Source organism: Peromyscus eremicus, chromosome 10, assembly GCF_949786415.1.
Source record: "Peromyscus eremicus chromosome 10, PerEre_H2_v1, whole genome shotgun sequence".
In the NCBI taxonomy this organism is placed as follows: domain Eukaryota; kingdom Metazoa; phylum Chordata; class Mammalia; order Rodentia; family Cricetidae; genus Peromyscus; species Peromyscus eremicus.
In genome coordinates, this window is record NC_081426.1 from 907,006 (window position 1) to 931,605 (window position 24,600).

Sequence of the window (24,600 nt, forward strand, 5' to 3'; positions counted from 1 at the left end):
TTAATAGTTATTTTCTGCATTCATCTCATTAAGCATTCTTATTTTTTTCTGTTTTATTGATTTTATTTGCTCTTGGTAGAAATTGCCTGTTCTATTTACTCTAGCTTTCTGACTTTGGACTTCTAAGTCATTTGTGTGTCTCTGAAGTTTCCTTGCTTTTGTAGCACAGAGAACATCACTCAAACATTTGGACAGGTGCAGTGGATAAAGTCTGAAGAGCTGTGCTGATTGTTACTAATAACTTGTAGAACTGGAACTAAAAACTTGTAAACAAGCTGGGCATGATAGTGTAAATCTTTAATCCTTGTACTCAAGAGGCTGAGGCAGGAGTTCAAGATGGAAAGCTAGCCTGGACTACACAGTGAGCTCCAGGACAAATAAAATACAAATAAGACCTTGTATCAAAAAATTGTAAGACTATCAAGACATGGTTTTATTCTCAGCATTTGGGAGGCAGAAGCAGGAAGTTCTCTGTGACTTTGAGGCCAGCCTTGTCTACATAATGGATACCAGGCCTGCCAGGACTATATAGTAAGACCTTGTCTTTAAAAAAAAAATGTGAGAGTGCTATGGGATGTCTTTCTGTATGCTGTGAATATATGTTGCTCTGATTGGATGATAAATAAAGCTGCATTGGCCTATGACAAGGCAACTTAGAGGCAGTTGGGAAATCCAGGCAGATATATGGGGAGAAGAAAGCAGAGGAGACACCAGCCTACCGCCAGGAGAAGCAAGATGTGAAAATACTGGTAAGCCATTGCCATGTGGCAACTTATAGATTAACTGAAATGGGTTAAGTTATAAGAACTAGCTAGTGAGAAGCCTGAGCCATTAGGTCATATAGTTTGTAAGTAATATAAGCCTCTGTGTGTTTACTTGGATTCCAGTGGCTGGGGGCCAGGTGGGACTGGAGAAACCTTTCGACTACATGAGAGTCCATGAACCAGAAACCATTTTGGTCTTAGGCATGGTGAACAACTAGAGGAAGTGAGCAGAGATATCAGCTATAGAGAAACAGGTAAACCATCTAACAGGGAGAAGATGCTTGAATCAATAACAGGGGCATCCACTGTTTTCTGTTATTGTCCATTTCTCACAAAACCTTTACATATCCTATTACACAATTTATAATACTTATATGTCTCTCTTCTCATCTGCTCATGACACACAAACCCATTCATACATGTACACTCACACTTGAACATCCACTCACTCACACACATACATATTCACACACTAACATACACACACACACACACACACACACACACACATGCACCCCTCCGTTCCCTTCTTGAGGTGTCTTGAGCTGACTTCTCTTCCCAGACAGATCTCCTCCACACAGTTAGATGCTGGGCACCCAGCTTCGCCACATTCTTTCTAAAGTCATTTAGGGTCACCTGTCCAGGTGTGACCTTCTTAGTAATGCCACACAAATAGTTTCATTCTTTTAATAATCCCTTTTCTAGAATTGCTCCTCTTCTTTCCTTCTCTGAAGTTTAATTCCCTTCTTAGAGCTTTCAATAAGTTCAGATTTACCAGTGTCCCATGTAATTGAAACAGGGACACTTTTCTGCTGTTAATTTTGTGTTTTTCATGTGATACAGGCTTTTTTAAGGTTCAATATATAATAGCAATTGTGAGTAATATACTTAACAAATAAAAAGTCAGTTTTAGAGTTGCATGGTTCATATGTATGCATGTGTATATTCACTTTAGCAATTTATTTTCTTTCTAATTTATGTCTCCTATTTAGTCAAAGATTACAGCTGGCAGTTGTTCATGAGCTGTTACTTTATTGAATTTTTCTTGCACTGTTTAATGTAAGTTTTCCTCTTAAGGTAGCAAGAATGGAGACCTGCTTGCCTCTTCTTATACTTGAAATTTCCTAATTTTTTAAATTAACTTCCATGCTCTTAAAAACAATTAGTATCTTGTGCTCAAGATATTATTGCAATTTATTTGTTTGTAAATAGTTTCCTTGAGTAAATGAATGACATAAATTGGAGCAGATGTTGTGGACTGCAATGCAGATCTGTTCTTTACTGGCATTGGACATACTTAGAAGCCACTTTGTATTATTTTCTATCCAATTAAGTTTTTCTCAAATCCTGTGCTGTTTCTAAAATTATGTTACTATGTTTTTGTTTAATTAAGGTGCCTGTCACTTTGTTAAATGTATAATTAGTAAATTATACTTCTATTGAGGTTAACTAAAAAGGCACCTCCAAAACAAGATAAACTTCCTGTCTTCTTTGACAGACATATGCCACAGTTTTTACAGGTGACAGCTGTTATATTTACTAAGTGCTCACTAGCATTTATAATCCTTCACAGTTTTGGTGCCTTCTTTTCTTTTCCCTTGACATAGGTGTGTTGGCCCACTTTCATTTAGTTCTATCTAATCATCTTTGCGATATTTTTCATAATTGTAAATAAAATTCATTATTTGATTCAAAATGTAATTTAGGTAAGTGTTCCCTTGCAGAAGATGTAGCCTGCTTTAAACACTAAATATATGCAATAAAGGCTATAAACCATGCAAGGGACTGTAATAGGCTCTATCCATGTTGTTTAATATAAGTTCTTTAAGTGAATGAAAAACTGTACATTTGATTGTAATCATTTTTCCTCAAATTGTAAATCTATTTACTTTTAAGGTAAAGACATTATTTTAAAAACTATCTTATTAAAAATTTTCTTCATACATGTTTTTCTTCTACCCCAATTCCTCCCAGATCCTTCCCATTTCTCTACCCATCCAACTTTGTTTTTTTCTCTTTCTTTCAAACAAACACAAAATCAGAACAACAAAAGCAAGAAACACAAACAAAACCACCCCTCACAAAACAGAAATCAATATAAATTAGAAAAATACCAATAAGACAAAAATGCCCCAACAGAACAAAATGAGTCCAAAATTCTATAAAATACCATTGAGTTCATTTTGTATTGGCCAACTACTCCTGATAATGAGGGCTGCCCTCAGGTATTGCTAATATACCCAATGAGACTTGATTAGAGAAAATGAAATTTTCCTTTGCCAACAGGTATAAATTGCAGATAGCTTCTTGGTTAGGGGTGGAAGCCCATGTCTACTTCTCCCTATTAGTGCTGGAACCCCCATCTAACTTGAACCTGTACAGGCCTTGGACATGCTATCACTGTCTCTGTGAGTTTAAATGTACATTGTTCCTGGTATATCTGGAAGACACTGTTTCTTTGGAGCCACCCATTACTTCTCACTCTTAAAATCTTTCTGCCTCCTCCTCCACATAGAGCCCTGAGCCTTGAAGGGAAGGCTTTGATGAAGACATTTAGAATTGATTGCTCCAAAGTCTCTCAGTCTTCGCACATTGTCCAGTTGTGGGTCTCTGTGTTAGGTCTCATCTACTGCAAAATGCTTCTCTGATGAGGTATGAGCAAGCCACTGATATAGCAGTATGTCATCAAGAGTTATTTACTTTTGCCTTATCTTTTAGAAGAATGATAGTATTATATTTCCTCCTAGTTCCATGTCCTATCTAGTTTTAGGTTCTTGACCACTTTAGCAATGTCATGTATGGATTCCATCTGAGCCTTAAACACAAGTTTAGAAAGTGATTGGTCACTCCCATAACATCTGTGTCACTCTTGCATCAGCATACTTACAGGAAGGTCACTGTTACAGGTCTCAGGCTTTGTAGCTGGGAGAGACTGATGATCGCCTTTCTCCTTCAGTAGTATGCTGAGTGCCTTTTAGTACCATGAAAAGTAGTCACTAGAGTGAAGCTTCCAGTTAGGCATCAGCTCAACCTCTCTATGTTCAGTGACATATATAAGTGTTGTTTTTAGCAAAAGGCCTAACCATCAGGTTGTTTAGAGTGACCAATAGCCTTGGCAGTAGCCTATTATGCTTGGGAGTTTCCAAGGAGTCCCTTTGGCCAATGACTTAACAAAATGTAACCCTCCTGACACTGGAAGTTTTACTTTATAGTATAAGATGAAATACAGTAATTTTTTGAGATAGAATGTCACTGATAGCCCAAGGCAGTCTTAAACTTAGGATATAGCCCAGACTGGCTTAGGATTTGTGATCTGATCTCCCTGTCTCCATCTCCCAAATACAGAGATTGTAGGAATGTGACACTCTGCCTAGTCTAATAAATTTGGTTTTTGTCATAATTTTATATGTTATATTAATTGGTGTTCTCCAGAGACATAAAATGATTCTATATATCTATATCTACATGTATATTATGTAGTTTTCTATTTCTTTCTCTCTTTAATATATATTTATGTATGTATGTGTGTGTGCAGAAAGAAAGATGTAAATATGTAATTTTGTTTTATTTTTTTTGTATATACAGTGTATATGGTGTGCATATGTGTGTGTGAATGTATGGAGGCCAGATTGATGTTAGGTGTCTTACTTCCTCAATTGCTTTTTACCTCCCTCTCTTCTTCTTCCCTCTTTCTTTCATATATATATATTTGAGACAAGGTCTCTCACTGAACCTAGATCTCACCAGTTTAGCTAAACCAGCTGGACAGGTTTAAGTGGACACTGAGGACTGGAACTCAGGTCCTCAAGCATACACACAGTAAGCAGTTTACTGATTGAACATGTCCCCAGATCCCGATTGTCATTGTATGCACCATATATATATATATATATATATATATATATATATATATATGAATATATACATATGTATGAAGAATGAGTTTAAGGAAATGGCTTGTACATTTGTGGGAGTTGGCAAGTTGAAGTTTATTGGACAGGCTACCGAGCTAGAAGTTCAGATACAATTTATTGTGTGTTAAGTCTGAAGAATATACACTCAAGAAAAAAAAATTTTTGGTTTTTGGATTTTGGAGACAGGGTTTCACTGTGTAACCCTGTCTGTCCTAAAACTAGTTTTATAGACTAGGCTATCCTCGGACTCACAGAGATCCCCCTGCCTCTGCCTCCCAAGTGCTGGGATTAAAGCCATGCACCACCATGCCCCATGTACACTCAAGCTTTTTTGTTTGTTTGTTTTTTCATAAAATGTTTATTATACATGCTGCTTTCCTAGAGAATCTGGTGCTCAAAGGTACTCAAGTCGGAGCTGACAAACACATCCAGCATGGGAGAGGGTTAAGCCAGGGCCCTCTTCTCCTTGTAGGTGGCCATCATCTTCTTGATCTCAGCAATGGCTTTCCCTGGATTCAGACCCTTGGGGCATGTCTATGTACAGTTCATGATGGTGTGGCAGCAGTAGACAGAGAAGGGGTCCTGCAGCTTGGCCAGGCGCTCCTCTGTGAAGTCATCTCTGGAGTCGATCATCCAGCGATAGGCCTGCAGGCCCCAGGTACTTGTCTTCATTCCACCAGTAGCTGGGGCAGCTGGTGCCGCAGCAGGCACACAGGATGCATTCATACAATCCATCCAGTTTCTCCCGGTCCTCGATGGACTGCAGCTACTGCTGCTTGTCCTCCTGGGACTCATCCTTCTTCTTCAGATAGGGCTCAATGGATTTGTACTGTGCGTAGAAGTTACTCAGATCAGGGACTAGATCCTTGATCACATACATATGTGGAAGAGGGTAAATTTTTGAGACTTTGCTGAGGTTCGTGTCGATCCTACAAGTGCACATCAGAGTTGTTGCCTCCATTGATGTTCATGGCACAAGAGCCACAGATCCCTTCTCTGCATGATCTTCGGAAGGTCAAAGTAGAATTAATTTCATTCTTAATCTTGATTAAAGCATCCAACACCATAGGTCCACACTTACTCAGATCAACTTCCTAAGTCTGCATTCGAGGTTTATCTCCAGTCTTGTCCGGGTCCCATCGGTAAATGGCAAATTTTTTGATTCGGGGATCTGCAGCAGCAGCTGTCTGTGCCCCTTGGCAGGCCTGAAACTGCAGGCCAACTCTGACGAGAGCGGTAGCCGGGAAGCCGTGCTTCACGGAGACACCGACCGCCACCGCCATCTTGGCTCCTGATGTCAGCCCCACCCCTACACTCAAGTTTTAACGCCACAATCTGGAGGCAGAATTCGTGGTCTCAGAAAACTGTCTTTCCTTTTGATTTCTTCACCTATTGAATGAACTTCCTTCACATTGTGTAGATTTATTTGTTTTTCTTGATATTAACTGCTTGCAAATATTAGTCACATCCAAAAGTGCTTCTACAGCAAGACCCAGTCTAGACTTTGACTAAACAATTGAGTACCTTAGTGTAGCCAAGTTGACAAAATTTACAATCACAAGCATCTAATATGCATTGTTGTGAATGTGGCAGTGGCCAAATTAAAGCTCTTGGTAGCTAGAATTTTTGCTAACTTGGATTCAATAGTCTATACTACAGTAATAAAAATGTCAAATTAGACCTTGGTACTCTAAAATTGAATGACCAGGATATGAAACACAAAACATGAACCATAATTCTTATTAGTTTATTCATCATTTTTCAATAATGATGTGATATTTTGTTCTTTGAAACTTGGGTTTCAGGTTCTTTGCACAATTCTGTATTGGCCAATTTCATGTACATACAATGTAGATTAGAGAGAGAAGATTAATCAGCTGGCCTGCATGATTTCTGCAATGCTAAAGTTGGGACAGCACAGAATGTTCCAGGACCTCACACAGATCCACACTTATCTCCTGGGGTGTGTTCCTTGTGTGGTTTGTGTCTGTCTTCAGTCCAGGGAAACACTGTGGCCACTTTCCTCTGACCCCCCCACCATCTAGTTAGGGTTCTTTGAGGCATGCTCACTCTTTAACCTTGTTTTTGTCTCCACATTATTGTCTTTTGTAATTTGACTCACGTTTTTAAAATTCTTTTTAATCATCTTCTTCTGCAGCCCTAGCGTGCCGTCCCCCATTCTCTTTTTTCGAATGTCTTATTTGCTTAGTTATGATCCTGGCATTAATAAAAAAGCTGTTCTCTGTCTTATATTTCTTATTTTCATTTTACATGGCAGCGTTCCTCATATTTTTGTTTTTAAAGGTTATTGTTGCTTGCTTTTTAGATACTTAGAATGCAGAATGGTAGTTTATTGTATGTTTCTTTTTAATTGCTGGATTTAGCATTATATGAGTTCCATGCTTGGCCAGGAAATTAGATTTTGTTCAGAATAGCAAGATACAACAGAAATTACTTTCTTAGCTTTGAAGACTTCTGCTAAAGACAAAATTGAATTAATGGCCCAGTGATTGACTTAACTCATTAGATAGTCTGCTGATAAGAAATTATGTTTAGACTTTGGAAGAAAAGATATTTTCATATTTTCGGGTTTTTTGGGCTCAGTGTAGATTCCCATTAAAAGGGAAAACAGAAGTCTCATTGTTACTTGCCTAAGGTGTTGAGTAATGTTCTGCACCATAAATCAGCTTTACTAGTTATTTGTCAAATTGTGGCCTCACACCTCACTCTGTGATTGTGTGTATAAACAAATATATGCTCACTGAAGCTATTCTCCATGAAAGAAAAGTTTACTGGCTTTCACTTTGATTTCTCTGGAAGAGTATTGAGGAAATGAGAAAAAAAAATTTTACTTTTTTTCTGCTGCTTCAAAAAACTATTTTGGCAAGCTTGGCTTTCAGGCTGTTTGTTTTTGCAGATGTATTTAATCATTCTTAAGAATGAAGCCAGGAATGTTTGCTGGCTTCTAGGTTTGTGCCACCCAGCAACTGAAAAAAAAACCTGTTTTCTTAAAATATGGTATTTGGTGGTGGGGAGGTACAAAATCTTTTCATTTTTGTGAACTGTTAAGTTTAAAACTTTTATATAATACATTTTAAATGTTTAAGTAATATTTAAGTATTTCAAGCAAAGTAACACTATTTCGCAGTGTATACGTAATTCTCAATAGGCTTCTGACTCTAATTTTGGACTAATTTGTCTTTATTTAGAGACTCTCTCAAGGGCTGTTGATTCTTAGGATTCACTGGGACTTATGGTTTGACTAGACAGCATTGTACTTCTTATAGAACATCTCTTAAACAGTTGAAATGGTTGCTCCAGAGCATTTCTTTAAATTATTCTAGAGTATTGTGTAGAAAGAGCTGGTTGTTTCCTTCATTTGACAAATACTTTGGTTGGCTTCCCAGTTGTAACAAGTGTTGCCACTGGCCTATCTCCTTAGAAACTGACAGGAAAAACTTCAAGCAGTCCAGTATCATAACTGCTGCAAGAGGGGGTCCTTTCCCTGGTTGTGTCCTTCCAATGTCCTTGATAGAACTATTGTGCTGTATTGAGCTTTGAAGTTGGGGAGTAAATCAGAAGCAAGGACAAAGAAATTTGCTTTGAAGTGAAGAAATGGAATTTAAACCAACATGGTACCTTGCTTCTTTCCTGTTTTTCTCTCTCTTTTTAAAAATCATTTCTTTTTATCATTATTTCTGTGTGTGTGTATGTGATTGGTGAAACCAGAAGCTCTTCTATGAGCCACCCAATGTGGGTGCTGAGAAACTTGGATCCCTGGAGGAGCAGCAAGTGCTCTTCACCCCTGAGCCACCTTTCTATCCCATGTACTTCTTTTCTTTTAACTCCCTGATGGAGCTAATGTGTGCCATGTAGCCGTTAAATCCTGGGTGGAATTAATGCGTGCCATTTGCCATTAAATACTGGATGGAGCTAATGTGTGCCTTGTAGCTGTTAAATCCTGGATGGAGCTAATATATGCCATGTTACAGTGGTCCCTAAGCTGAGGATTGGAAGTTTACAGCCCACACTCTTGAGTAATAATAAAATTCCCGTGGACTTCTAGTATTGACTGAAGTTATTTTTATCATTGTATTACTTATGTGTGCAAATAAAACTACATATAACAAAATGCTTATAAATCTGAACAGAATGCAATTACTAAAGTTACAGATTAAACATAAATGGTACTACAAACACATAATAATTCAAATGTAATTCAGTACTGTAATTCAGTTCGGATCAACATTGATTTACCAGGACGAGCACTTGGTTGATGACTGTAGGGGTTAGGTTCAGTGGAAAGGTGTTGATAGCAGTCTATTTCTGTGCCTCAACTGCTTTTGCATTTGGATTTTGATATAACTAGCCAATAAATGCCAGTTTTCATAATATGTAATTCAATACAATCTTTGTACATTTAAGTTTTTGATCAGAAGTTAGAGTAACAAGGCCTTTCTAGCAAACTTCTGCCAGTCTTAGAACATGTAGGTGTGGTACATGACAACTCTCTAAAATGTCATCATTTGAAGGTAAATTAACCTAACTGACAACTTCCTTAAATAAGTATTATTAAAAAAACACAACTGCCACTAGAATCAAGAAAAATTATTATTTTTTGCCTCTTTACAGTTATGCTTCATTTCAACAAATTGATTCAAGATGGTGTAGACAAAAATGCTCCTGGGCTCCCCACCCTTTGTTTATTTTGACCACAGGATTGACTTTTCCATGATGTCAGTTAACATAAACTCAGCTGTGCATACAGATGCCTGCACAAAATTCTTGGTACAGTAGACACCAATTGCATGTGGTCATCTGAAACATATGGACTATCTTTAAATCTTAAGATTTTTATGTTGAATTACCTAACCCTTAAAATTATATTGATTTCATTAATTATTCCATTTGTATTAACAAAAGAAAGTAGTACTGACATTCCAATTTCCTCCTTCCCTTTACAATTGTAGCTGAGAAAGATGAAATGATGTTTAAATTATAACCACTTGGAAAACTATTGGGATTTGAATCCTAGGTTTTTGTCACTAAGATTTTACAGTAGAGATTATTGTATAAATTGGGGTGCATGATAAAATAGACATCTTTTGGAGGCAGGAGAGCTGGTAGAACAGAAGCACAGATGTGGTATGAATGGGGTTCCCAGCACCCATGCCTGTAACTCCAGCTCCAAGGAATCTGGTACACTTTTCTGGCCTCTTCAGGCACCTGCACTCACATGCAGATATCACACAGTCATCCATATATACACATAAAAAATATCTTAAAGAATAGACTTCCTCATCTGATATAAGACATGTTAATGCCATTGTCTTAAGTTAGAATTTCTATTGCTCTGAAGAGAAACCATGACCATGACAACTCCAAAAGGGAAATATTTAATTGAGGCTGGCTTACAGTTTCAGAAGTTAGTCCATTATCATCCTGGCAGGAAGCATGGCAGCGTGCAGGCAGACATGGTTCTGGAGTAGTAGCTGAGAGTTCTACATCTTGATCTGTAGGTAGCAAGAAAAGAACTGTGTGCCACTGAGCCTGGGCTTAAGCATCTGAGACCTCAAAGCCCACGCCCATGTGACACACTTCCTCCAACAAGGCAGCACCCACTCCAACAAAGCCACACCTCCTGATAGTGCCACTCCCTTTGGGCCAAGCATTCAAACCCATCAGATGGGGGCTATGCCTATTCAAACCACCACAGGCATGGTCACATTCATTCATTTATGTTAAGTAAAATTACATATATTTTTTACAATCATTTTGATATTTAATCTCAGCACATTTATAAAATATATTACTGTCACTTTCATTTTGTATGTGAGTAAATCAGTGCAAGGAAACCTAAATAAGGAAACCTGAATGATATACAGTATATACTGTATAGTTCATATGTTTGGATATATACTTTAGTTTTTTTCCAATTTTATAATACTTGCATTATATAGTGAGATATCTTGGGAGAAAGTACCCAAGTCTAACCATAAAATTCATTTATGGCTCATATTACCTTATACACTTAATATTATATTATACAGTATTTCAGTGCCCATGTGTTGGCTGTGACTCATTATGGAAGATCAGGTGTGGAAATTTCCACATTAAAGCTCAAAAGTTTTGGAGTTTGGTGCATTTTTTATTTTAAACTTTGAATCAAGGATGATTAATCTAAATAGTATGACTAAAATGTTAATAGTGACTAAAATGTTTATCATTATCATCATGAGTGATTTTTATTGAATTTGTTTCTTCTTGTAAATATCCCACAACTTAAAAGTCAGATCAAGCACTGAGCAGTAGTCTAATTGTGGTGAATAGACCCAGTCTCAGCTTCTGACAAACTATTTCCCTCCCCCCCCCTCCCCCTGAAAGCCAGGGAGAACAGAGGGACCAGGGGGATCAGTGGGATCAGAGGTATCTGGAGGATTAGGGGGATCAGGGAGATCAAGAGTTATCTTCCCAAATGATGACAAAATTTAGATATCATGTGTTCTAATTTTTGCTGGTGATACTGAAGATTGAACTTATCCTAACACTTTAATAAACATCACTTATTCCTGACAATTCACTTTAATTTTTTTTTTTTTTTTTTTTTTTTTTTTTGGTTTTTCAAGACAGGGTTTCTCTGTATAGTTTTGGTGCCTGTCCTAGATCTTGCTCTGTAAACCAGGCTGGCCTCAAATTCACAGAGATCCACCTGCCTCTGCCTCCCGAGTGCATGTGCCACCACCGCCTGGCTTAAGTTAATTTTTTGGCCTTTAGTCATACACATGTGTGCACACACACACACACACACAGGAATTGAGTTTTATAGATACAGTTTTGTGGATAAAGTATTTGCAAAGGGTGTGGGAGTTGAGCTCCAATCCCCAGCACTCATGTGAGAGTCAAGTGTGGCAGCATACACCTTGAACTCCTGATCCTTCTGCCTCTGCCTTCCACGTGCAAGGATTACAGGCTTCTGGTCCAGCACTCAACTATTCTTATGCCTGGCAGTGTAGGAAATAGCACTTGAAAATTCAAGTAGAGCAAATCTGCATCGTGGTACCAAGAAGTCCATGTTCCTCCCCTTCAGCCTTCTCCTGTCTCTTTTTCTTACAGCTCTTCCTCTTTTTCTTCACTCCTAATATATTTTTGCAATATTGTTGGGGACAGAGTTTAAAAGTGGGGCATAACAATGCAGTAGATTGTTCTTGGCACACAGTCAGTGTTCATTACAGGCAAATTAAGGAATACACAAATGAAGAATTAATGGATTTCAGTTACTAGTCATGGTAATTTTGTGTGTGTGGGGGGGGGTGTTTGTTTTTAGTAAAATCAAATTTGGGTTTTCCAGTTGAAGCTGAAGACTTGTATACAGGTCTTTGCCTCCACTCTTATTATCTGGGGGAGATGCGAGAATCGCTTGGAAATGTTAATTCCTTTGACTAATCCACCTCTGAAGATCATGCTGTCTGGAAGCCTCACTGAAGGATTGCTTTTCACATTACAGGATACAGTCCTTGTAGATTGTATATCAAATTACATACAGACTTTCTTTCATTTTGTTTTGCTTTTGGTTATAGCTTAAGTTTATCTGTCACCCTGACATCTCCAGTGTGTTCTGCTTTGCCCTGCACAGATGACTGAGAATTAACCTGTCCTTTTCTAGGACTGAAGTGATCACTTCATAGGCTGTGCCACTGGCATCAAGAGTGATAACCACTCGAAGAATAGAAAGAAAATGGCCTTCTTCCCTAGTCTACATATAGGTCATTGACTGTGATCAAACAGCAGGGATATGGAGCTCTGTGTACCAGTCAACTGTACTCACTGGACAGCAAATTCTGTTTCATAAAGCAGTTGTGTGATCTGTAGCTGCATAGTTGAAAAGTTATCTTTTCACTTTGACAAAAAGAGTGAAAGTATTCCTGTACAGAAGTAATCCCCAAAAGTAAAAAAAAAAAAAAAAAAAAAAAAAAAGATTAATTGCCTATAACCTGACCATAGAAATAAATTCATTAATAGAAGCTAGCAATTACTTTTATTTTTTCTTTCAAAAATATCTTGCCTGTTGTTAATCACAAAAGCTCAAAAATCCTTTTTACTTACTATCAAGAAAAAAACATACTTACTTTTAGACAAATGAGGAGCTATAGATTAAATAAGAAGAAAACAGCCCATTGGAATTCCATCTAGAGAGGGCTGCAATTAAGAATTTGGCAAACATTCTACCTTGCTTGTAATTTCATAGAAAATTATATAAATTTATAAAGAGGTGTGTAGAGGCCAGCTCCCACCTTTTAAATGGTTCCTATGAGAAAGAGAGAGGGATAAGAAACTTTTAGATAGAAAGATAGCAGAGAGGAGACAGACAGAAACATAGGATGGCTTTGGGAGGACCTGGATCAAAATCCAATGGCCCCTTCTGCCTCTTTAAAAGGACTTTTTATAACAATGCCAAGGGGCAGGGCAAAAGACCTCCCCCTTGCTAGATCAAAGTACACCACACCGGCAAGTGTAGACCCTTCCAAACATCTGGTAACCATGCCTCTGGTCAAGTCATCCCCTTATGCAGCCCTGCTGGGTAAAGCAAACTCAGATTCTCGGACCCTGAGTAAGTTCTCACTAGGAAACGTCTGTGGGTCTCTTATGAAACAGATTTAATTTTTTTCATAAATGTCTTTACATGTCAGTAAGCATGTATTCCTGTTATCATCACTAATGGCTATAAGGTATTTCAGTATATTAATGGATGAAATAAAAAACTCATTTAATAAAGCTCAAGTAATAAAAATTAAATTATAAAATTATTTTTCATACTTATTTATTGTTGGTCTTATAACAGTAGACACATGTTTCTGTGAGTCTAATCTTTTTTGTTTTCATGATTTTGCTTTAGAATCATGTCTGGGAATCCCTTTCCAACACAAATATTTTAAAATTATTTAACTCTGTTTATTTAACCCTGAAAGTTTTAACCAATGTAGAATTTGTCTTCCGTATTATGAGGTAAGAATCTGACTTAATTCTTAATTCTTTCTAAAATCCTCTGTTAAATAATTGATCTCTCTGCCAATTTAATGTATCAATTTGTCATAAATCATCATTATAAAATACTGGTTTTATTCCTAGACATATAAATTTCAATTATTTTTATTGATGTTATCCAATTGTCGAGTGCTTTAAATATGCTTCGATTGATGTCCCATTAAGCAGTGACCCTTCTTTTTTCAAAGAATTTAGCTAGTCTAAAAGTTGATAATTTTTCAAATAAGTTTGATAATAATTAGTCAAATTGAAGTTATTTTATAACTTGAACTTTTGGGATTATTTGAAATATAAAGATTTAGAGGGAGATTGGCATACACACACATACATATATATACACATATATATACACACACATATACATGTAGACATGTATATCCATGTTCAACTTTTGGGGGTTGCCTCCTAAAGACTTTGTTTCAGCTGTAGTATATAACTGCTATGTTCCTCGTTAAGCATATTTCAAGATGTGTCCACTCCTTCATTGCTGCTGTCAGTAAAAGCCACCTATTTGTTTTATAAAGATTGCTGTGCAAACATATATAGATTTGATTCATTGTTTTATATTCTATTTCCTAGTCATTCGGTTTTGTAACAGATTTTTGTTTTCCTGGGTTTTCCAAAGGAATAACCATTCTTTTCCATTGCTTCAGCTTCATTTCCCTTTCTTAACTAACACACTGCATGAGTTCAACCATAAAAGTGCTGAAGAATTGGCTATAGACAATTTTGCCTTATCCCTGATTTCAAAGAGACCTCCTCTAGGTCAGACTGTTTGCTAGAACTTTCTGTAGTTATGGGTTGTTTTTCCATTGTCCAGTACATGTATCTACTGAGCGTATGGAATGTGACTGATGAGACAGAAAAACTGAATTTTCATTTTGTTTTACCCGTAATGGACTCAGGTTCTATGCTTTGGCAGCACACTCTAGGTCTTCTTTGTCACTTATGTTGACTATTTCAAATATGATTTCACATGATGATGGATGAAAGTGAGATTGCTCCTTGCATAGTTGTCAACTATGTGCCTTTAGCTAGGTGTCAAAGAAGTCGAATGGTAGCTGGAATGAGATGAGTTCAAAGAAGTCTTGTTTTCACCTGTTCACTTGGTTAAGACTAAGTGTGGATAAAGTTCAACCCTTTTTCTGTCTTCTCAATATACACTGTTTCTTTTTGTTGCTGGTTTTTTATTCTTTTTATCATTTATTTGCTGTTGTATTGTGTATTAGTTAACTAACTTTGTGTGTGTTTCTTATTTTGTGTTGTTAATATTATCATCATTTTCCTACCCCAAACCTTGTTTTTACTTTTTTCAGTTTCTCTTTCTTTGTTTCCTAATATCCAGACACCTTTTCTCCTAATCCTGTCTCCCCAATTTCTACCTTACAAATTCTTTAAAGTCCTTCAGAAGTGTATTTCCTCCACAAAAGAACTTATTCTTGATCTCCTGAATTGAAAGTAGTTTTCTCTCTATTGAGAGTAGTACTTAATTTGTGTCCTTTAAATTTACCATTTGAAAAAAAACCAAATAAATAAAAATTACAATTTGGATTTTGGAGGTATAGTTAAGTTACCCAGCATGCACAAAGCCTCAGGTTTTACATTCAGCATATATGAACTGAGCATGGTGGTGCATGCCTGTAATCCTAGCACTCAAGAGGTGGAGATAGCAGACAATAAGTTCAGGATTATCCTCTACTTAAATAAACATTGAGTTCGAGGCCAGCCATGGCTGCATGAGACCCTGTCTGAAGAAAAAACATTACTACTTGATCTGACACAGTGTCTTGCAGCTACTGATGTACATATTTGTCCATTGTGAGTACATTGTCCAATGTTCTAATTATCTCATTGTCTACTGTCCATTTTCACCAATGTCCTAAGCTTTTGTTTATGTAGTTTTGTCCTTGGTATCACACAAGGCTCTTCTTCCTTTAGGCATAACATTCATATTTTGTTTCCTTTCAAAGAAGGTCTCAATAAACAGACGTCTGCTCATCTCTTTAGTCAGAACTTAGGGTCATATGGGCATCACTATTTACCTGGGAATTTTGGAAAGTGAGTAGTTTTAGCTGGGTGCTCTCCATATAAAAGGAATTGGTATTCCTTTTATAAGAAAGAAAGACAAATGAGTCTTGGACGGACACCCTGGAATATATGTCACAGACATAAAAGTTATGCTTAAAGATCTTAGGATTAGTTGAGTATGGTGGCCCATGCCTATAATCTCAGCAGGTGGGGAGGCAAAAGGACTGGGAGTTCAAAGTCATTTCAACTACATATCAAGTTCAAGGCCAGTCTAGGTTACATAAGACACTATCTCAAAAAATCCAAATAATAAACAAAATAAAAAATAAAAACAGACATTATAATCTATGAGATGATAAGACACATGTAGACAACAATTCAAGATGGTTGTGTGGTAAATTTCATGTTCACATACAGATGTTACCAAAGATTAGAGGTGGACAAACTACTTTAAAGATGGAGTCCACTAGAAAATCTTCAGCTTAAAGGTGGAATTTGAATAGACCCATATAAGATGGATCAATAATTAAACAGAGGCATTTGTTGATTATTTTTGACAATAGAAAATAATAGACTGAAGACATACTTTTAAAGCAGTAGATTAGTTTAACAAGAATAGTGTGCTTATACTGTGAAGGAATAGAAAAATCAGATGGTTAGGGCTGGAGAGATGGCACAGTGGATAAAGACTTGCTATGCAAGCATGAGGATCTGACTTAGAGTCCCCAGCAACTACATAGAAAAGACAGGCATGGACTTGCATGCTTGTAACCCCAACACTGGAGGTCATGGACAAGCAGACCCTAGGAGTTCTCTGGCCAGCCAGTCTAACCAAAACAGTGAGCTCCAGGTTCAGTGAGAGATCTTTCAAGGGAATAAGGCAGAGAATGCATGACACTCAAGGTCCTCCCCTGGCCTCTGCATGCCCTGCACACCCACACAAACAGGTCAGCACACATATATACCCGACAAGAGTATTGGACGGAAGAGATAAGTTGGGATAACATGATAGAAGGTTTGGATGGCACCATGCATTTGCAATCTGAAGTTACTTATATCACCAGAACCATTGTCAAGTGCTAGAAAGAGAGATAAAGTAAAAAGAGATAGAATACTCTATCTAGATAGAATACTAACACAGATACTGTGTTAGAGTCTAAAAGAATATTGCAGATTCATTCATTATAATTAATACCCAAGGCTCTTTTCACCCAGTAGTGAAATTCATGACAGGTTTTTACCAAAGTAGTTGGTTATCATGCTCCCAATACCCCATAGAGATACTTGAGACTGTTCACTATTCTGTTGCAAAACAATGAAGTCCTAGAAATAGACTCATGCGAAACTTGAACTTCACCATTGCCAAGCAATTCTTTGTTTCTATTATTATTTTGACAAATATTTAAAATATTGTCAGTCTGTTTTCTCATATTAATAACCAAGTATAATCTTGCTTAATTAAACTCATTTCTCCAAGTTTGCACTGAATAATTTATAAAATGATTGTAAACATACTGGTGGAGTTTTGACTATGCTTTTCTAGCTATCACTTATCAGTCTAAAGTTTTGTTTATTGAAGATGTTTAAACTTCAAAGCACACATGCTAACTTAATGGTTTCCTATTTATTTATTTGTTGGATGTTTGGTTTCTGTTTCTTTCTTTCTTTCTTTTTCTTTTTTTCTTTTTCTTTTTTTTTTTTTTTTTGAGACATGGTTTTATTATGTAGTCCAGACTCTATGAAATTGTGGTTCTCCTGCCTCAGCCTCCTGAGCGCTGGGATTACAGGCATATGCCACCATACCCAACTTCAGTTTCCTTTTAAAATCAACCTTTATACATTTTGTAGGTCCTTTAAAGTAAGTGAGGTATGTTAGATCTTTCCCCTAATATACTTATTAATTTTAAAAAATAAAAGATATTGGTTCAACTAGAAATCACATAAAATACTAAGATTTGTCATGTACTACTTTAATAATGGCATCAATAAGACATTTTAAAAACACATAAAATTTGCTTTAAATTACTTTATAAATGAACAACTGAAGCCTGACTTACATTTCTTTAGCAACTAGAGTATCACAGAATTTCCTTTCAAAATACCAAGTGTCTCATCTTTCCAAATTCTTCTCTTTAATTACCATAGGACCTTCCTATCAGAGTTTCACCAGTAAAAATTTAACTTCAAGTAAGAACACAGATTACACAAATATTTACTGTGTTACTCCAAGCTACTTGAAATGTTAATGCTCATTGTTGGGAGTTACTATTCAACCCCATTGCCCTGATGCTGGATTCAGCTATGGGACTTTGCTTTTTGTTGTTGTTGTTGTTATTGTTTGTTGTTTTTACAGTCAGTGACCTTTATTCCAGGATTAGAACAGGGCTGTGCATGCTGCAAACAGCACAGGCTAGGGACAATCTGACAGCAGATCAAGGATAACAGGGTGGGTCAGTCTCTCAGGGCAGGGTGGGTCAGTCTCTCAGGGCAGGTTAGTCTATTTAAGGTCTGTAGGGGTTTTTGCCTTATGGAGAAACTGCTTAAAAGCACTCTCTTTTTTCTCCCATTTCTTCCATAAGGAAAGCTTCATCTCACTCTTGCTCTCATATACCATCCCAGATGGAAGGATGATTTATGCTTATTTCCTTTCTCCCAGTTGTACAAGTGTCTCTTTTTGTAAAGAAGTCAGACAGGACTAGGGAGACTTAGGAAGGACCTTTAAGGCAAAACTGGAGGCTTGGAGGTTTGTGTGTTAAGGCAGGGGTCTGCAGCAGTGGCTGGAGGGGATGGACAGACTGGACTGGGCTAGGAGTTGAAGGTGCTCTATGCACTCTGGCTTCTTTCCTCTTCTGACACTGGTCCTCCCCTCCCTATGAGGCTTTGCTCCCACATCCTAGAAGCTCCTACCTTCAACTCCCTCTACGTAGTCTCTGAGCTTGCATGTAAATTTAATGTTTGCTGTGGTTTGTTTAAATGCTTTCTTTTCTGTTCGGACTATGTAACAATGTGGCTCTGCCACTCCCTTCACTGTGGCATTCCCTCCCACTCCTGTCCTGGCCTAGACAATAAGTTAATGCTCAAAACCACAAAAAAGGGCAGACATGGCAGTGTGGGCTTAATATATGTATATGTAGACACACACACACACACACACACACACACACACACACACACACACACCATGGTCAATATGGGGAAGGGCATTTGGGGACAGGTAGGAAGCTGGGTTCACTCACTGTACTCTAACGATTTGGCTGTGAGACATCCCTAAACCCAAATGAGAAAGGTTACCAAGTCTCTTCCTGGATTGAATTGTGGTGGTAATCAGTACAAAGGAAACCACTGTCACTAACTTTTTTCTTGCTTGGGGTATTCTAAACTGTAAAATGGGAAGGTTGCCTACAATATTCATACTGGGACCCTGTAGGTGTGGGTAGGTTGAGGTTAAAACTTATGGATCTCATTTCCCAACCTCCCAAGGCTCAAGGTTAGTATATTCAACAGTCTGTGTTCAGGAATAGAGGAGTAGAAAGTGGGCCTGTCTACCTCAGGATCAGTAGTACATGGTCTCAGCATAGTCTCTCCAGAGCAGAAGTTAGGGACAGGACAGCAATTGCTGGATTCTCCGTGGGGTTTGATCTTTGGGGCCAGGAAAAGATCTAGTGGTCTTCTTATTAAGATTTCTGGCTTATACCTATCCCATGAGAAGGGCATAAAAGAGGGCCTACTGGCATGCAGGCCTTTAACGTAAGGAATAGCAGGAAACTGGGTTCTAGCCAGCCCAGCATAGAGATACAAACACTGAACTCTGGCTCTTCATTGACCTTCCAGGTGGAGGTTGAGTAGTTTCTTTGCCCGCTGTTTTTCTTGAGTTCTAATCATCTCTCCCATCTTCACCTTAGCTCCTCAGTGTAGGAAAATGCCAGTCCTTTCTGCTTCCATCCTTTAAAGATGTGAGGGAAGAGAGGAGGAAAGGGGAGGACAAGGAGTGTGCCAGTTTCTGTTTACATAGAAATAGCCTCTATTTCCTCCTGTAGTGCAGAAATTAAGCCCCCACCTCCCTTGACTTCAGTCCCCTCATGAGGAGGAGGAACTAGATGAGCTAGACAGCCAGACAGCCAGAGCTCCAGCACACAAACACACATGCTCATAATAAGGAGGTTAGGATGAAGTTTGGGAAGGGGGTTGCACTCGCCATAACATTGAAGATGGTAAAGGGAGTGGTATGATAAAGATCCAAATTTCCTCCTTTTCCTACCTCTTGCTGAGGTGGGAGAGCCAATTTGATGATTTCTTCCTCAGAGGGCTGCCGGTTAGTGTCTTTGTACTTCTTGGCACTGGAGATATGGGTTAGCTTGATGTCCAGCTCATCCTCCTCAGACTACAGCACACAGGTTCTGTACTCAACCACCATAGTGAGTAGTCAGGACAGCTGGATATCTCAAAGATGTGCTCAGTGAAGGAAAGGTTGTCTTTGCCTAGCTGTGGCTTTCCAGGAAGTAAAGCCAAGCACTGCATGTGATGATCTCCTCACTCTTCTTGTTAGGGATATCCTTCTTGCAGAAAGACTTGAGCTGTTCCAGATCTTCAAGGATGATGTTGATCATATCCTGAAGGAGAGTCCCATACTGTGCCTTGCTGCCTCTGGAGCTGAGAGCTCAGGGCATGGGTACTCCTGGTCCCCAGTTCCTAACCTGTGTTAGATTATTGGATCTACTTTAATCTGAAAAACAACTGTTAATCTTAAAATACTTTACATTGGTATGGATTTTGGTTTCTTGATACAAATTTAAAGTTAATTTTGTTATACTATATGTATATTTCTGCTCTTGCTTGGGGTATTATGTTTATACAGCTAATTTGACATTGTAATATATAATTAAAATATATGGATTAATATATAATATATAATTAAACTTATAATCATATTAATTAGGTTTTCTAGATATAGATATATTTCAGAAAGATAGGCAATCTTCAAACACTTCAAAGACCTACAGAATATGGCATTTAAAATATTTTAAGAACTTAGACTTTTCTGGACGATGAGACATATCTGTTCCTGGCAGCACCAATTACTTCAAAGAGGATGATGGACACTGAAGAAACTCTTCATGGAGTTTGCTTACAGTGTGAAAAAGGCTAACCATTTAGGCAAGAAACTGCTCTTGCCTGGACTGCTTGATTAAACTGGACATGCAGGACCCGTAGGAAAGTGACCACTGAACTTTGCCAAAACAAGACAAGATAGTCCTTCAGGTTCCTGCTTCACAGAAGAAACTGCCAGACATTCTGCAGGACACAGAGGAAAGTGACTGATGAACTTTGCCATTAGGTGGAACAGCCCTTCAAATTTCATGCTTCACCAAAAAATATGCCAGAGATTCTAGACCTATAGGCTGAAGATGGATGCCCCAACATTGCAGAGGAACTTTGGGTAACTGTCTAGGCAGCCAGATGTCTCTGTTGTTTCTAGAATTTTGGAAGTTGCTTACAATATATTTCCTGTCTACTCAGATAATATTATGTCCTTCTGAGGTCTTTGATGTAGTTAAAGACTAGATAATTATATAGTTTTCCTTAGTTATGATACAAATAGACTAGATATTATAACTGTAATTCTTGCTTGATAACTGTTCTATTATATGTAATTTTACTATGTTAAAGTTAAAACCTTCCTTTTTGATTAGACAGAAGAGGGGAAGTGCTGTGGGATGGTCTTTTTGTATACTGTGACTATGTCTTACTACCATGGATTAATAAAGAAGCTGCTTTGGCCTATGGCAAGGCAGGATAGTGCCAGGTGGGAAAGTTGAACTGAATAGAGGGAGAAAGAAGGGTGGAGTAAAGGCAGATACCAGCCTGCTGCCCAAGGAGCATCAAGATGCCGGCAGACCGGTAACACCATGGCCACATGGCAACACATCAATTTATAGAAATGGGTTAATTTAAGATGAAAGAGCTAGCTAGCAAAAAGCCTGAGCCATAGACTAAACAGTTTGCAATTAATATAAGTCTCTGTGTGTTGACTTGGGATCAAGTGGCTGCAGGACCCAGGAAAACTTCCAGCTACATCTTCAAGGGGGATGTTGCTCATAACCTGAAGGAGAGTCCTGTACTCTGCCTTGCCACCTCTAGAGCTGAGAGCTCAGAGCATGGGCACTCATGGTCCCCGGTTCCTAAGCTGCTTCTGGAGCCTGCTCCTTGACTGTCAGGCACCTGCTGTCTCAAGCACAGCACCTGGGTTTTATTTAATGGGTTTGTTTTTGTTTTATTTTTATGTGAATGAATGCTTTGCCTGCATATATGTATGTGTACCAGGTGTGTGCCTGGTGCCTGTGGAGGCCAGAAGAGGGTCTCAGATCCTCTAGAACTGGAGTTACAGATGGTTGTGAGCTGAAAGGTTGATCTTCTGCAAGTAGTAGGTGCTTTTGTTAAGCCATCTCTCCTGCCCCAATCCCCACTTGCTTTGTGACTAGACTGTATTAGTGAATGTAACATGAAGTCTAAATAAGCTTTGCATTCTTCATCTTAGGTTTCACACACTGGTAATTAGTAATGAGGAGAGCTTTTTGTTTGGTAGTTGATGATCAGGTTGGGTCCCAATATCAGCACAGGTAGAGAATACTACAGCCCAGCCTGCATTTCAATGATACTCCCTCATTTAATTCCAGCATATACTGGCTGATCTATGGTCAGTATACAGACCTATGACCATGGAGTTAATGGTTATTATTATAAGTCCCTGAATTCAGGAAGTTTTGTTATACAGGATTACTTGTGGCAGTAGCTGACAGAAAGTTATTACCCTGAAAAACATACATATATTCTTTAAGAAAAAAATCACTGCTTAATTGAAAAATAATAGTATGTAACACTAATTGAGAGTTTCTTTTGGCTGGTGATAACTACAAATTTTATTGAGTAAAATGCCTGAAACAAGGCATGGTTTCCTTGTTTTTGTTTGCTTGTTGTTTTTGTTTGTTTCTTTGTTTGTTTGTTTCTTTGTTTGTTTTTCAAGACAGGGTTTCTCTGTGTAGCTTTGTGCCTTTCCTGGAACTCGCTTTGGAGACCAGGCTGGCCTCAAACTCACAGAGATCTGCCTGCCTCTGCCTCCCAAGTGCTGGGATTAAAGGTATGCGACACCACTGCCCGGCCTTGTTTGTTTCTTAACTAATCCCATCCTTCAGGACAAGTCATTATAAAATGAAGTGACTTAGAAGCCTTTGCCTACCTTCCCACACACCAGGCAGTCAGCACATATTTACTGAGCACTTGCTGTTTGCCAGGGGTTGCAAAGTGTGTGTTATCCCATTTTTTGCTGGACTGAGAAATAGGGTCAGGAGACAGAAGAGACAGGTTCAAATTTCATGGCTAGGGAAGTACAATCTTAGGATCTGACAGGGTGTGTCTCACTGAAAAGATCACCTCATTATTATAATTGTATTCTTCATGTTCAGCTTGGTAGAACTAAGGGGAAATGGAGTTTTTAAAGTAATACATGTAGCGTTTGAGAGTGTGATCCCAGCTCACTTCCCACATGATTCAGATGACACCAAGAATCTCCTCAGCATTCAGAACTCTACATGTGCTTAGTGTAACGCCTAATCCCTTCTCTAGCCTTGAAGGCTCTCCCTCCATTCCAACTGATTCCCAGGACTTAATCTCTAGTGTTCCTGAAGTGCCTCAGGAAGCTGCCTGAACTTGGGCTGTAATACAGGCATGGAGCTCCACCCTTTCTGGTCTTTACTGGCCACACCGTCAGACGTTTTAGTTTTGCTAAGAGTCCCCTTACATATGATCTTCCACACTTTGCCCATGGAGCCAGTGTCCTTTCCTCTTCTGTTTCCCAGAGAAACTTCCTTTGAAGCATTTCTAGTCTAGAACCCAAATTCAGGAGTGACATCCCCAGCTGGAGTATCAGTATGTCAGTATGTATGTGCATTCTCTGTCTGAATCTCATTAACAGCAAAAATAGTGAGACTCTTAGGAAAGAGCATGAGTTAGAATTAGTCTATTAATCTGACAGTCTCCACTGTGCTTGATTTTAATTTTAAAATTGGATTGCATTGAATTCTCAACATTAACTATTGTGTTCAATTAACTTTAAATGGTGAGAAGTAAAGTAGTCTAATATAAGAAAGCACTACTCTGTTCTTAGATTAGAAATGATACTTGATTTTACATAACTAAAGAAAAAAACCTTCTTTAGAATATGCTGGCTTCCCACCTTTTTTCTAAAAATGTGATTTATAAAATTTACCTAATCAGTCTGGATTTTCTGTAGCTTTTTCCAGACCTCATTCCTCATTAGGTATTCAGAGTGAATTTCAGGAGTTTGAGAACTAGATTTGTTTGTAAGACCAGAATTTAGACTCTGACACAATTTTAGATAGTCTAAAGCACATTGTTCTGCAACATGGGAAGTAGCTGAAGATTGCTGTCTACCTCTGGACAAGCTAGGCCCAGTGTCATATATCATATCATTTGCTACTGGAATTTTAATTTCTGTCAGGATTATTTTTAATGGGAAAAAGCTGAATACCAACTGACCAAAAGAACTTGAATTATCTCTCTTATCTAATATAATTTTAATTTATTCATCTTTAATTTACAGAGCAGTTTGCCTGGTAATTTGGCAGGCATTAGTTTCTTACCTAAGGTACTACTTTAATGGATTTTTGAAGAACTCATTTTTTTTCTCACATTCCATGATCATAGAGGCCTGGGTTTTCTGATTGAGCAAACATTATTCTTTTTATTAAACAAAGCATTGCATTTGGGGATATTTGAATTTATAAACAATAATAAAAAGCAATGAGTGAAAGATGATGTGGATCCTGCATGTGAGA

General features: G+C 38.0%; 1 protein-coding gene and 2 pseudogenes across 3 annotated transcripts in view; 1 reads left to right on the top strand and 2 right to left on the bottom strand.

Annotated features, from left to right (window-relative positions):
* Nucleotides 1–24,600, top strand: part of Acyp2 (acylphosphatase 2) — a 211,871-nt gene that overhangs the window by 99,714 nt on the left and 87,557 nt on the right. The window lies entirely within an intron of this gene.
* LOC131920714 (succinate dehydrogenase [ubiquinone] iron-sulfur subunit, mitochondrial-like) lies at nucleotides 5,123–5,961 on the bottom strand (annotated as a pseudogene).
* LOC131920555 (astrocytic phosphoprotein PEA-15-like) lies at nucleotides 19,896–23,568 on the bottom strand (annotated as a pseudogene).